This window comes from Anas platyrhynchos, chromosome Z, assembly GCF_047663525.1.
Source record: "Anas platyrhynchos isolate ZD024472 breed Pekin duck chromosome Z, IASCAAS_PekinDuck_T2T, whole genome shotgun sequence".
Classification (NCBI taxonomy): domain Eukaryota; kingdom Metazoa; phylum Chordata; class Aves; order Anseriformes; family Anatidae; genus Anas; species Anas platyrhynchos.
In genome coordinates, this window is record NC_092621.1 from 62,123,040 (window position 1) to 62,137,655 (window position 14,616).

At 38.1% G+C, this 14,616-nt stretch overlaps 1 long non-coding RNA gene across 1 annotated transcript in view; it reads right to left on the reverse strand.

Moving 5' to 3' along the window:
• LOC119714424 (uncharacterized) overlaps positions 1 to 13,987 on the reverse strand; it is a 76,386-nt gene extending 62,399 nt beyond the window's left edge. Inside the window, exons 1-2 of the long non-coding RNA XR_005261638.2 lie at positions 13,196 to 13,987; positions 10,031 to 10,170 (exon numbers count right to left, since the gene is read on the reverse strand). This is a non-coding gene — a long non-coding RNA (uncharacterized lncRNA). The remainder of the gene's footprint in view (positions 1 to 10,030; positions 10,171 to 13,195) is intronic.
• Positions 13,988 to 14,616: the final 629 nt, after the last annotated feature.

Genomic DNA, 14,616 nt, shown 5'->3' on the forward strand with positions numbered 1-14,616 from the left:
CAGAGACTTATGTGATAGGTTTACATTTACAGATCAATTTCATGTTTACAGAAGTTTAATAAGAATATGGAACAAAATTACTGAAATTATAACCAAAGATCAGTTCAAATGGCCTGTCTGAGCTCTGTGCTAAAATATGTCAGGTTAGATTTGTTTGCTGATAAATCACTTGTCAGTTGTTCAAAGATTTTTGTAATGACCTAAATGGTAAGTAAGATTATAATTTATTATGATAACTTAAAGGGTCTCCAGTCTTAATATCACTGATGAACACATGACACATCTCCATGTCTGATAAAGTTTTGACAATGTTGTGCCATTCTTCTCTGGAAACATCACATTTTTGATCAAAACACAAGGCTGCCAATTCAAGTTGATTACAGATTAATTTTATAGATGCTATAAAAATCTTTTAAATCTAAAAATACCTCACGTTATTAATACCATATAGAACTAATTCTGAACCTCTGGCAAGATAGTTTTCTGATCATGCACTTCATTAATTGCGAATTCTGAAGAATAAGGATGGTGTCATTTGTACATGTACATTCAGTTTCAGACAGCTTCCCAAATAACCAAACTGGACTGAACCTTCCACAATCCACATGGCAGGGATGACACAAAGATCTATGCATGCTATTTCATCCCAAAGAATAAATATGGAAGTTCTGAACCTTGGCTTCCCATAGCAACATTGAAATAGCCTTTCCTCCAGAACCATGAAAGGCTTTCCATAATCAGAGGTAGTTGGAACAGAAAAGAGAAAAAGAAAATACCAATGCTATTTATTATTTCATAAAAGACAGAATGAATTCCACTGGGGTTCTGTCACACCCTAAACCAAAGCACTCCTTTTATCTTTCACTGACAATAGCAGAATGATGAAATTTCTTGAAGCTTTGTGGGAAAAAAATCCTGTATTTGAAATTACTGCTTGTTTCACCCATGGTTGGTTAAATCACAGAATCACAGACTAATAGCATGGGTTGGGTTGGAAACAATCTTACAGATCACCTCATTCCACCCCCTGCCATGGGCAAGGACTCCTCCCACTAGATTAGACCAGGTTGCCCAAAGCCCCATCCAACCTGGCCTTACACACTTCCAGGGCTGGGGCATTCACAGATTCTCCGGGCAGCCTGTGCCAGTGCATCAGCACCTTCTGAGTAAAGAGAGGGCTGTTATAAGAAAGCAGAGGAAGGTAATTTTTTGTTTGTTTCACGGAGCCATCTTAGATCTGTTTGCCTTCACTATCTTGTTCAAAATTTTAGTCTATCCATGAGAAGCAGTTTCAACATTCAGATCTTCTAAATCATGCTTTATTTTCTCTTTCTGTTCACTCCATGTTTGTGTCAGTGCTATAGCTTTCTCACTCAGAGCTATCTTCATCACCGAAGGTTACATTACCCTCTAGCTTGCAACAATCTACCAAGTTTATCTACATTCAACATCTGCAAGCTCTTGTCGTCTTGTTACCAGTGGTGCCCTAGATGATAGCAGTCATATAAATATAACTATTGAAATGCTGTAATAGCACAGTTTTTGCCAGAAGTCCTCAGAAATATAATCTGAATGCAAATGGAAAAGAATAATCCTCAGTGGAAGTGTTGCCTCCATTGATAAGAAATTTCTTGTCAAGAGATAAAACTAGTGTCTCCTGAAATTCTGATGTTGCCTCCAAGACATGTCCAAGAATTCAAAGAATCTAAGTATTTATGCTAAATACTTGTAATAGCAAAAGAGAGAAAGAGAGAGAGAAAGAAAAAGAAAGAAAGCGACAGAGAGAAATACAGCAACAGTGAGAAAGAGAGAGAGGAAAAAAAAAAGAGAGAGAGAGAGGAAGAAAGAAAGAGAGGAAGAGGAAGAGGAAGAGGAAGAGGAAGAGGAAGAGGAAGAGGAAGAGGAAGAGGAAGAGGAAGAGGAAGAGGAAGAGGAAGAGGAAGAGGAAGAGGAAGAGGAAGAGGAAGAGGAAGAGGAAGAGGAAGAGGAAGAGGAAGAGGAAGAGGAAGAGGAAGAGGAAGGGAGGGAGGGAGGGAGGGAGGGAGGGAGGGAGGGAGGGAGGGAGGTTGGTTAATTCACAATTGTTGTTGGTTAAAAAGTTGGTTAATTTCTTATCAGGTGAGTAAGTGAACTTTGGCACTTTTTTAAGCCACTTAGCCGGAGTTCCGTAGAAACAAAGAGCATTCTTACAGCAAAGCTTTTATGGTTGTTTGTTTGTATTTTAATTTAAAATGTTGCTACAGAAATAAACAAGAAAATGCAAAGGCAGTTTAGAATATTTTTAATAGCCCCCGTAGCCAAAAATTATGATTCCTTTGCCCTAATGGATAAGCAGAAAACCCATGAGACTTTGTTTAAAGATGGTTAGGAAAAGAAGCTGAAAACAAAATTGGGAGCCTAAATGTATGATGTAGCAGCCTAAATGTTGCTGCTACATCACTGGAAGTGGTTCAGCTCTATAGTCAAGGAAAAGCATGATTTCAACAGAAGGAAAATTAAAGCTTTCCAGTACAAGCTTTGTGGAATTATCTTAACAGTTCTGTAATTTATGGGCTGAAAAACAGCAATAACCCAACTAAGGAAACATCAAATGCAGCTTTCTCTGAAGACATTAGAAGATACAGATATAAGCAGGAACAGACAGAACTGAAGCTTCCTTAAGAAATTAATAATAGGATAATATAGGATAGAATAGAATAGCTGGAGCAGTTACAGAAGGGAGATTTCATTGCGAAGAGTGCAACTCTATGCAGAAAAATAATAATAATTAGAAATAAATAAATAAATATGTTTTTCAAAGGGACAAGTTGATGGTCTTTAGCACAATTTTCAGGCCAGACCTCCTCCCTCAAGGAAATTGGTTGGCAAAATCAAAAGAATGCTGGGTACATTTGTAAGACAACTAGTCCTTGGAGAAATGAAGCCTGATAAACAGAAACTAAAATAGAAGATTTAATGAAAATGCCACTATAGCAAAATAACTCTTCCGGCAGCTATGAGGCAGATACTCATGAAAGCTGTAATGAGTTTGATGAGTAACTTGCTTTTAATCAGCCAGCTTTTGCATGATGACTTTTTAAAATATGCAATTTGGTAATAACACAGGCAAATTTTTTTAAGTAGCAGCTGGAGAATATGGCAGGAAACCTGAGGTAATAGAGACTTCAGAAATACTACTTGTTTGCATATTAGTCAGTTATTAGATGGTTTGGTTTAGCCCTATCCTCATTGCACATTAACCGATTTGTTAAATGGTAGATTTACTCAGATCACCACAAGAAGCTGATTGTACCAGTAATTCAGCACTTGTAACAAAAAGTCTTCTTGAATCCAGTTCCTCTTGTGGAACAATACTCATGATGACACCAAATGCCTCCTCATTTTGTTCGTATGTGCCTGTTATAGATAATGGGCTCAAAATGAACGTTCTTATGCAGTCACTCAAATTTTAGGCATCTCCAAACATTTCTTATCAGTGAATATGGTACCTCAGTCAAGAAGTGTCCACATCTGACTCTGTTTGGATTGAATTTCTGAATAGCTGTGGGTAGAAACTACAACAGAATGGCTCTTGTGTATGTTATGTAAGTTACTCCATCTAAGGTAATCAGGTTTGGACACTGTACAGGAGCATGCTCTGAGACATCCCTGGGACTAGATCTCAGGATGCTTAGGCAGATTGGTTCATTCAAAAATCTCTAACCGTTGTAGCTGGTTATTTAGCTGGATATCAAGTTCCTCTGCCCTGACAAATCCTGTGTTCCTGTAGAGAGGTGAACTGTTAGGCTCAGGAGGTCTGAAAAGTGGAAGGCTACAATAGCTGCAATAGTTGGAGACCAACAGAGGTCAGACAATTAGGACCGACAGAGTTTATAGAACTACAGTTTTGGACTTGAGTGCCTACTTTTTTCCATAGATGCACTGGTCACCTAATCTTTTGCAGGACTTTTGGATTATTAAAGATTCATGATAAATCTGGATGAACAAATGAGCTGGATAGTCTTGTTACTCTCCCATCTGGCTTTCTAACCAAGAATATCTATAAAATTGCCTTTCTGGTATGAAGTCTTGAGATCCTAGTATTGTTCACGTTTCCTGAGTCTGACCAGATATTGCCCAAGCTCTCTTCCTTCTCCTTTGAGTGTCACTTAATAGCCTTCAAGAGTCCTCTGCTTTCTTTTCTCTTTATTGTCTTCTAGACTGATACCCGTATCCCCTCTGACAGGTGATACCTAAACAAGTCATCTCTTAGACTGCACACTAGAAATTCAGACTTATTCCTTTGTGCTACAGTCAGCTACCATCAGTTCTGTTGGCATTCATGAGAATGAGAGATCACCTGGACTGAAAAGACCTGACACTATCCCTTCTTTACCCTTGGATGAAATAAGAACTTTTCCCAATAGTTTCTCCTTCCTGATCAAGAAGAGAGAAGCAATGACCAAAAAAAAAAAAAAAATATTCTGGATACATTTAGTGTTTCAGAAAAAAACAAACACACAAAAAACCCACATATATCTCAAAATACAATGGTACATACAAATCATCAGAAAAGTGTGTACATGTATATTAGTTCCTCACCAGGGATTAACAATATGCTTTATTAGCCAAAGCAGCAATTTAAATTTTGACCAGCTCCTACTCTAGCCCACATACCCTGCAATCTAGTGCAGTCATGTTGGTTGGCAGCAGCATATTATTTTGCCAGACTTCTTCATATGGAAACTCCTTTTATAATCAGTTTATCTCTTTAATTTATTGGTGGCATCCCAATCCTGAGCTGCATCTCAAATTGAGACTGTATCATATTGCAGTAGGTGCTGAAATAATACAAAGCAGCAGGCTGTCTTTGTCCAGAGGTTCTTGCCATGTACTTCAAGCAAGTCACAAGCAGGGAGAATTAGGAGGCAAGACATGAAAGCTGTGGGTAGAATTTTTGTGCAGTTGCAGTGACTCAGCCTGTGTAATTAGGATTAGATGGTGGCTTTCATGTTATTACTCTATATAAGGGGGAGTGCACAGGAGGAGCACCAAGGAAAGTTTGCTTCAAGAAGCTATAGTCTTTCATGGGAATCTTTGTGCCCACAGGAATGAGTAATTCACTCATGCACTCTGCCTGGTTTGTTCCCCAGGACACAGCTTTCAGCACCCTCCCCACCATACTGACTCAATCCAGGGCTGTCACTCCCATGCTAGAGAGACTGCTGGGTTGCATGAGGAGGAAGGAATTACCAGTAAAAATTCTGGCTCCAAGTAGAAGTCTCTTTTATTTATATATACATTCAAACATTAGATTGCTTCAGTAAATGAAAGAGTACAATGTGTGCTTGTGTGCATGTCATGGAGATGACATTCAATGCAATACTTCAATGCAGTCAAGGGTGAATGGAGGTGAAAAGAGTTTATCTGCTTCTAATTTCAGCAAAAACAAGTCTATCAAGTTTTCACATATATCAAACACTGAATCTATCCATTTTAAACAAACAAAAAAAAACCAACATATTTCATTACTAATATAATGGTAACTAAATAATCCATTGCAATAGCAAAAGAAACTCATTAAGTTGACAAGTCAAGTTTTTTACAAATCTGTTTTTGGGAGTTTCATTTAAAAGATTTAGTGTTTTCAAAAAGACACTGAAAATAAGCTATCGTTTCTGTGATTATAATTTTCTTAATATTTTCTTAATAATGAATATGTCTTGAATGGAATGATCTCAAATATTTTAAAGGATTCAAGTTATTCCTTAAATTTTTATTGCTACCCACATCTTTATTTTCAATGCAGTCCTTGTACTTGATACAGACCCAAATAGATTAGCAATAGGACTTAATAAATCCTGACACGTTAAACCCTAGAGTATAACTGGTTAGCTACAACACTTCCTGCTAAAGACAGGTCTTGCATTCATTTATTAGCAAGGGTCCAAACCCAGGATTATATTCAGAAAACAAAATAAGTCATAAATAAGGAAATAAAATGACTTGAATTTGGGACTAGGATAAACAATAGCAACTGGTTTGGTTTTTATGTTTGTTTGGTTTTTGATTTTTTTTCTTTAGGTGGTGATATAGTAATATTTGTTCCTTAAAAATGTTTGCTTGCAAAGATATCAAAGAATACTAGTATTTCAAAAGAAACCAAACACAGTAGAGTAAAATCATGCAATAGGAATGAGATGAGAAACCATTAAGAAATCCAAAAACATCAAGTGCATTTTCCCACATGTCATTTCCACTGCAAGGATTCCCAGCTCAACTATAAAAGGTTTCTTTATGACACAATAGCTGAATTTACAGTGATCTCAGTTCTCAAGTCATGATCTTAAAAAGCAACTTTAATACTGACAGCAAGAAGACTAATGACTGGAATTTTATGACTGGCATTGTAATTTTTGAGGCAGTTAAAGAATCTCTAGCACTGTAATTCACAACTTTCCCCTTGTTATCTGGCAGCCTTTTAGCCACTACTGAAGGCAAATTGCAAGATACAAAATACCAACTTGCTTACCCTTTTAACAAATAAGGCATCACTACAGACAATCATATTTTCTTTTACATTCCTGTAAGTGCAGATGTGATTTGTGGTTTCTGGTGGGATGAAGGCAGAACACTGGAGGGCCTAAGACACTATTACAAAACTCAGTCTATCTACGCTTTACAAAGCATTGTTCATTTTTACTTCATCTCACCTACATCAAGAGAACTATTTGTTCATATTTTTTGATAAAATTTTGACTTTATCAAAACCAGGACTAACATTGAATGTCATACTGAAATGCCCTTTGAAATAAGTGTTATACCATGTTTTTGGTTGAGTGACTCCATTCTGTGTTGACAGTTACTGAAATAATAGTTGTCATGATTCCTATCACTACAAGTTAGTCATTCTGGACTTTACACAGTTCTTCATAGTATCTAATAAAAGAATACAGGCTTATGTTTGTTTTTATAAACAATTTGTTGCCGTGGAAAAGAAAACAACTAAAAGTTGGAGCAGATGTAGTATAAATTTACATGTTACAGCATACCAGAATGGCAGAGGCTGTCAGGCACTGCTGGAGATCACCTCGTCCAAGCCCTGCTCCAGCAGGGCCACCCAGAGCAGGGTGCCCAGCACCACTTCCAGGGTGCTTTTGGAGGTCCTCATGGAGGGAGACCCCACAGCCTCTGTGGGCAGCCTGTGCCAGTGCTAGGACACAACGCAGCACTCCTGGTGTTCAGAGGGAGCCTCCTGTGTCCTTTTGGTGCTCTTGTTCTGGCACTGCACATCATTGGAAAGAGCCTGTCCTGTCCTTTATGCACTTTTGCTTTGGGTATCTATACACATTGATAAAATTACCCCCTAAGCCTCCTTTTCTCCAGGCTAAACAGTCCCAGCCCTCTCAGCCTTTCCTCACAGGAGAGGTGCTCCTGTCCCTTCATCACCTTCATGGGCCTTTACAGGACCCTCTCCAATACGTCTGTATCTCTCTTGTACTGGGGGGCCAGAACTGGACACAAAACTCTAGGTGTGGCCTCACCAGTGTTTAGCAGAGTGGAAGGATCACCACTCTTGACCTGCTGGCAACACTTTGCCTAATGCAGCCAAGAATACCATCAGCCTTCTTAGCTGCAAGGGCACATTGTTGACTCATGTTCAACTTGGTGTCCACCAGGACTCCTACGTTACAGACATAGATAGGCAGCCAGGAGAAGGGGGAAACAGGGAGCTGCCCATGAATAGTAAGATGTTTGGGAGAACATGGGGCAGGAGATGAAAGACAAGAACAGAGATACTCAGGCAACAGGAAAAAAAAAAAAAAAAGTGTGTAAAATTAAGACTGCAAAATAAAGGTGCCCACCTCCAGATGATACAGAATACTGTAACTTACCAATGGTTATCATACACCAGCTTCTGAAGGGAGTTTTATACTTCTTCCTATGCCCAGCCCATACCATTTCCCTTTACTGCTCTTATCTCCTCTCATTGCCAGCTCAGACCTCTCTTTCTGCCCATCTGCTTTGCTCCTCTTTCTGTCAACGTATTCCTCCTCCCTGCTCTTAATCTCCTTCCCCTGCTTCTTACCCTCCCTCCCACCACCATCCATTTCTTCCTCCATTCCTCTCCACTTTCCAGGTGGGTGCCAGGGGCCTGCAGAGTGCCCTGTGTCCTCAGGTGGCATGAGACATGAGGCCTCCTTGGGCACCTGCAGCAGCCCACACTCCTAAGAACTGTCTTTTTCTTATATTCCTCATTTCTCCAACCTGAGTTTTCCAGTCATGACAAAAGGCACATTTTGGTTGTGAGCGCCCACCCTTCCTACCAAATTTCACAGCCTTGCTTCAAAGCATGGGCGTGCAGAGCTTCAACTGAATGACTGTATTGCTTATATTAACATGGAGGGGAACAGTCATTTTTGCCTAATACAGTCCTTAGATATAGCTGAACATTCCAAAATGTTCAAGTCTGAACATAAAAAAATAAAAAAATAAATAAAATGAATTAATGATACTCTAATGAACAGGGTTTTATAAAGCAACATGCTGGGCAAAAATAAAGATAGGCTTCAACCACTCTTTTTAAAATACCATGATCTGATAGGAAGCTGAAGAACTTAAATACAAAAGCTAGGAGGAAGTGTTTAGAAGAGATAAGCAAGTGTAATGAAATAAAATTAAGAAATGGAAAATCTATATCAGGAAAGAAATTCTTCCCAGCATTGAAATTTGATTTGCCGTAGAATATTGTTCCTCTGGGGATGGTGTAAGCCCTATGACTCATCACTTAGCCTACAAAAATAGGTTAGACAAAATATTAGAAACATATGTCCTGCTGAATAACCCTGTGCTCTCAGAAAGATGAAACAGATGACCGCATGTGACTTTTCCATCTGTGAGATCCATGAATCTCAGAGAATTTCTCTATTACTGTGCTATGGAATTTAAGACTCTGTGGTTGAATAAACCAGAAACCTAACTGCAAGTCCTGGTTCTGTCATCAATGCTGATGCCAGCTAACACCTTGCTCCACAGCAGCCCTCTCTCCTCTGAATTCTTCTCAAAATTGTCTTCCAATGGAAGAAGCTCTTGTAATAGAAGAAAATAAATGTGAATCTCTTTGTGTAGCCATGCAGAAAATGACCAAATTTCTTCTCTGGACAAACAGGATACAAATACTATAAAAAGGGAAGAATGCTACCAAAGGGCAGCAAGGGGGAAGCACATGATCTGCTGGAAACCTGATCTGAAAATTGCAGATAGTCAGCCAGGTCAGCACCTCATCCTGCAACATTGCATCTCTTTCCCATGGAGCAGCTCTACTGGCTCAGAGGCGTTATCATACTGCTTACTCACCAGCAAACATACATCCCCCTCATTCATCAGCAAAGGAACCTTTCAAAGCTGCTTTAATGATGATTCAAGAAGCAGAATTAATTTACAGTTTAAATGGCCACACAAAGTGCAGACCTCAGGAGCACTCTTAATTGGCATGAATAACCTGCATGATAAGAAAGGTCAGATAGAAAGTTTCTACAGATTGTTCCCTGAAGCAAAGGAAGCAGACTGCTGGCTAAGACGGGCAAAACAGTAGGTCCCAAGACTTTTCATATTCAGTCACAAAAGTGCAAACGCTATACTTCCTAGAAAGGCTTTGTGTCTCACTGCAGTAGAATTGAAATGAGAGAATGTTGAAAGTAATATAATCCTGTGACACTTAGAAAAAAGAATGCAAAAATTTGTTAGTGGATAGACAGAAAGCAGTGTTGCAAATTGGTTTTATTAAGAGCTTCTGGAATTGGCAGCTTCAAATGAATCATGCAGGAGAATTCCAATACTTAACAGGAAAACAGGTATTTCATTTGTCTTCTAAAAGTGATCTTTTCAGTTTATCTGGTTTGAAATTTAGACATTATGAGGACCGACTCTTGCAGTTACCATTCTGAGATTACATTCAAATAAAAGGGACCGTTACAAGGGACTGTGAAAATCTGGACCTTTGGTTTTCATCGAACCAAATGTTGATATATAAACTTTTGGTGAAACTTACCTTGGTGTTCCCTTTCTGGAACATAAGTTTTTGTCTGGCCTGATAAGCAATCTCTCTCATTCTGGTTCAGCAGGTCATAACAAGTGTCCTGTGACCGGTAGCTATGACTGTCTGTTGGATGCTGGGCATGGATGCATCTCCTGAAAACCCAAAATTTATTTGGTGCTTAGATGGCAGGAGCTGAACCTTCTTGACAATCTGAGACTATCTGGTCCATACTCTTCTAAGCACAGTTGATTTAGCAGATATAGGTGTTTGCAATTGACAACATACAACATTGACATGTCACTGATGATTAAAATTTTTGTTTCTCAAAAAATCTTTCGAGTTCTAATAGCAGTGGCTGCCCAGTGCCCTGGGCAGTGGTAAATTTCCCTAGCAATGAGTTACACTGATCAGTACTTACTAGCTGAGGTTCTTCCTAAATCCATCTTTCCCTTTTTGGGCCCCTGCAGAATTGAATTGAATCAGAAGCATCTATTGAATCAGAAGCTAATAACTGACACATGCATACAATCCCATACATTTGCTTTTAATTTTAAGTTGTCAACTAATTATACAGCTTGAATTTCCATAGTTAAAGTAGACAAGAATTTTACATTTAAAGCAGGAATTCAGCCACTTTTACTACGCATGAGGAAAGAAGCATAACTTTCCTGATTATGACATTAATTCTCTGTTTTATGAAATGTAACCAGTAAAGCAGGGAGCATAAAAGACATGCTGGGGTATTTTGTCCTTTCTCTTTAAGGAACAGTTGGGGGATTTTGTCCTTTCTTTTTAAGGCCAGCAAAAAGAAAAAAAAAAAAAAAAAAAAAAAAAAACAAGAGGGACCAGCAGCAGAGGATCCATTGTCTCTGCAGAGGTGTTTGGCACAACCTGTTTCCACAAGTGATTTGACCTGTCTGAGGTAACAAACAACTGAACCAAAACTTAAATGAACCTGGAGAGAGTAGCAGAGTTCAATGGAGATGTATCATCATGATGAAGGAGGAAATGGGCATGTAACCCAAGACTGAAGGATACGTGCTGTAGAAGAGGACCAGAAGAACACCCTGAGTTAGAAGGAATCTTCTAACTCAGAAAAGAGAAAGAAAGCTAGCAGAGGAAAGATAACACTGAGGAGGAAAATGGCTGCATTAAGGAGAGATGGGTAGAAACAGAAAACAAAAACTGCAGAGAAGTTCATCCTAAAAGAGGGTGGAGAAGAAAAAATAAAAAGAATAGGCAAGGGATGAAACAGAAGGTGGCATAAGGATGATAGACAGAAAATCATGAGAAAGAGGGCCAAATACCGAATGATATGCAAACAGAAGGAAGAACATGCAGGGGAGGAATTTCATACTAACAGCAGAAAAAGCAGGTTTACATGACTCCTTAGGAAAAACTGATGGGCCTGTCCCCAGAACAGATTCAGAAAATTGAAGAGTGGGATGTCTGACAGGATCAAAAATGTAGGCACGTTTCTGAAAGGGATCATCATATGAGTGGAGGAGAAGACACTGGGGTGTATGACACTCCCAGACTCCCACAGGAAAGACAGCAATATGCAACTGGAGAGGGATGAGAAAGAGTTGGTGGGCCTCAATCTCCAGTAGAATTCTTCCAATCTTCCAGATGAAACAAAAAGGTGAACACAAAATGTACAAAAAAAAAAAAACAAAAAAAAAAAAAAAAAAAAAAAAAACACACAAACAACTAAGATGAATGCTACTTAGTGGAAGTTTTCTGACATCCTTCTGTTTCTTCTGTATTCAGAGGCAAAACTTGTCTAATCCCTTATTTTAACAACGATAACAAGAAAAAGTTCTCAAAGTATAAATCTTACTGAAAGCATCTCTCTTACAACTGACAGTCCTCAGGATTGCACTCACCAACAAAATACGTGTGTTGAGACAGGAACAGCAAACTAGCATAGCTACAGGGACACCTCAAGAACAGCTTACTCCATTTGGGCAGTTGCACTGATAAATACTGCCATGACTATTTGAAAAAGAAAAAATAAGTCTGTGAGTCTGTCTATCTGTCAGGGAACTGTATGAAGTTAATTCTCTGGGTTATATTTTTAAGATAGGCATTCTTCTGAAGTATTCTGAATTTTGCTAGCATTCAAAATAAATAATAAAACTTTAATATTTTAAATATTTATTTTGCTAAAAATAATAAAGAATCCATGTGTTGTTTCCAGGTGCTTTTCCCATATTTAGAAAACACAAGCTCTGTACTCAGTTTCCAGAATAAACGAAAAAAATTAAGAACATGGGTCTGATTAATGATTCTGATTAATTTCTAAATTGGCAAGTGAGAAACTTTGTCTTATGATAAGTTTAATCACTTACCATTTTTAATCACTACTAAATGCCAGTACCAGGCACTGGTATTAAAATAGACACTCTAAACTTACCTTACCTGGGGGGGGCTAGAAACTTTTGGGGGATCTTAGTGCATTTTTATCTTATCCTACACAAAATATGTTAGATTTGGCAATGGGGAAAAGGGATTGGTTTTGATGCTGATGATAAATGAAGAGAGACAACTAATTTATAATATAAATGTATTGTGTGCTGTCAAAATAGAAGTCATATTCTCAAATAATCTAACAATCAATACAATACCTTTTGAACATTTGAAAGCTCTCTGGGAAAGTATCCTTTCTGCAGTAGATGCAGATCTGAAGCCCTAATTATTTTAATGTATATGTCTTACAGAATTCAATTCAATCCTGTTAGCCTAGCCCATATTTTGGAAAACCTGGATTTTCATATAAAGATGAAAAGCTTTTGTCCAAAGAATAGTTCTTGATCCTCTATGTCTCCGCAGTTGTTTTTTTTAAATTAAAGAGTAAGGATAGTAAAACAAAAAGATAAAGAGTGACTCTTTTGACTATGAGGTATATTCATAGGCCCTTAGTATTTTACTCCACACAGGCACAAGATGGTTGTTAACTCTGTTAGTACTATTAACTTTCACCTAAATAAATCAGCAATTTACTGTAGGTAAAAACATTTCTCAAAATGACAAGATATGTTTGTTTATTGTTAATATTATGTATGCATAGAGAGAAACACAGAGAGATTTCAGTTCTGAAGTGTTTAGCCTCGGAGACAGACATCTGTTGCCATGTTGTTTTAGATCTTACTAATTTAAAACAGAAAAGTGACTTACATCTACGTATAAAAATCACTTCAGACTTTCCCTCTTCAGCTGTTCCAGCCCATCTGCAGTTTCTGGTTACCAACATCCAGGGAGATATCTTGCCAAAGTACAGAACCACTGGGAAAGAATTATAATATCCTACTAATCCAAGAATGTACTTCTCCTTGGAGACTGTATTTTGAAATCATATTATTTGCTGTTTGTAAATGTCGGTCATGCCCTACGACAATTTGAGTTTCCTGGAGTAAAAAATTAAGGATCTGTAAAAGAATTCACAGAGTGTAAACTAAGTCTAAATATTCATTTCAACTTTCAAACATTATCAGAATCATTAATATAATTTATAGGGACGTTAATTATTTCAATCTTTTTCACTGCAATCCCTTGTAACCTCCATGTACAACAATATGTCATCCTTTCTGAACAGCACTTCATGAATTTTTTTTATTAAATATTTTATTTACCAAGTGCAATATAAGTATATGGAAGTTTTCCTTGTTACACTCAGACTTTAAAGCAATTCTCTTCCAAAGGATAAGCACTGACAACTCCCAGAATATTTGAAAAAGCTGCAGTTTTGGGATATATTCTCCTAACCCCGATAAAAACAGCATGTACTGGAGATCATTGATGTCTGCCAGGAGTACCATGAGGAACTTAAATACTCAAAAGAGTGGAGTGTGTCATGTACAGTCAATATTTCTTCTCAGCATAACTATTTACTTATCACCGCTGCAGGTTTCTGTAGGATTGTTATATTGCTGACAAATCCTGTGCCATTAAACAAAATGAAACTATGCCATCCTCTGCTTTGCTCTCATTAGAATCTAGTGGGAAGAGCAGTATTGCCAATGAAATAGCAATTCTACTTGGAAGGAGTAGGAGTACTCACTCCCTTTCTCTCCCTCCTCTTTCTCCTCTCCTCTTCCACCTTTCTCTCTGTGAGCTGACTTAACTGACCTTTACAATAACATAGGGCTATGTCATAGCTGCCCACAGTATATCGTGGATAAAGGACATAAAACCCCCATGACATGGCAAACAGCCTTCTTTTGAAGGGTGAATACAGAGCTATGTAGGGAAACCAGACTCCAAATTCTTTGCATTCTAGAGGTCTGACACAAGACATTCTGCAGACTGTTCAGCTTCTCCTTTCCAGCCTTATATTTTCCATAGGGAAACCACACAACGTAATATTGAATATGAAGCTTTGCAAACATTGGCTTCCGACTAGGCTTTGCAAGGAGAATGTTGAACAAAGCTAACTCCTAGACTTGCCCCCATTCCTGTCCAGATACACTTGTGAAATCTTACTGAACCCCAAGAGCGTGGAGAATTGAAGTGGAAAGAGCACAAAAGCACATATAAATGGGTGTTGAACCAGTGATTTTTCTACAGTGCAGTATCAAAATAATATTTTTATCACTTTA